Genomic DNA, 1,335 nt, shown 5'->3' on the forward strand with positions numbered 1-1,335 from the left:
ACTGTACAAAAAAGTCTCATAAACCTTAATTTGCCACCTCTAATTAAGCACACCTCCAGGAAGGCTGATTACCCAACACATGCATAAGATATGTGACTACCAAGTACTGATCGTTCTGAAATGCTTTTAGATTGGTCTTAAGATGTCCTTGTTGCAGCATTTCCCTTGATCTGAATCCTTTATCTTCCTCCCTCCCTGTGGCTACAGTCTCATACTTTCTTTGTCTGTAGCAGCTGTTGTTCCTTGTTCTTTTTCCTTGTAAACGAAAAAGGATTATGAGTAATGTTATTTTAACATAATTTTGTTGTTCTAGTGAATAACGTAATAGCCTGATAATTACATTGCTCCTCCAAATGGAGGAGATTCTTTGTTTAAATCTTGGAAAGTGTTTCCCCAAGTATCTAGATTTAAGTAATTGCACCAGGTGAGTCTTTCTTCCTTTTGTTCCCCCCAACAAAAAGAGGGAAAAGGATGTCTGTTGCTTTAGAAAGAACCAGTTATTCAACATAAATACTATTACTTTTACATAAGTGATAACATAGCTAACAATCCGATTACTCATCAGGTCTGGATTAATGGATAGATGCTTTCACTTATGTCTCTGGTAAGGGGCTATTGACAACCAAAAAATCTGACACCTCCAACTGCATTTAGTGCTTTTTGGGACCAGTATGGAGAAATAAGAACGGAGTTTTTTTAGATAAAATAAGCATCTTGAAAAGCTATAGGTGATAAATACATTCCCCACCACTTAAATAAACATATGTGGTGATAACAGGAATTCCTTGCATTTTTTAAAAGGAATCAAGTTTAGGTTATCTGTGCTAGAATATAGGAGATGGTCATTACATAAAATTCACAAATTGGAGGCTGCTTCTTAAATCAAGAAAGATTTAATCTAGTGAATTATCTCCCTGAATAAGAATACATGGTGAATTTTTCTCAAAAGCAATATTACCAAATTACCTCAAAATTAGTCCATGGGAATGATTGGTGAGTCTCAAAACATTTGAAGATGGACCTAGTCTAAGAAATCAAGGGAGGTTAGTTAGAAACAAAACTCATTTGTATTTGAATAAATGAAAAAAATAAAATAAATAAATAGATGGTATGTCAATCTCCTTTTAAAAGTCACTAGTATGACTTGGCAATCAGTTCTGTAGAAAAAAAAAAATTCCATTGCAAGTTTGAGATTATAGGATGACACAAGGTTATGAGAGAGAGAGGGGGTGAGGGGAGAGAGAGAGAGAGAGAGAGAGGACTTACCTAAGAATAGATATCCCTTTCTGCATGTACTGCAACATAAGAGAGAACAATTGGTAAGAACCTGAGGAC

Source organism: Phoenix dactylifera, chromosome 6 (genome assembly GCF_009389715.1).
Source record: "Phoenix dactylifera cultivar Barhee BC4 chromosome 6, palm_55x_up_171113_PBpolish2nd_filt_p, whole genome shotgun sequence".
Classification (NCBI taxonomy): domain Eukaryota; kingdom Viridiplantae; phylum Streptophyta; class Magnoliopsida; order Arecales; family Arecaceae; genus Phoenix; species Phoenix dactylifera.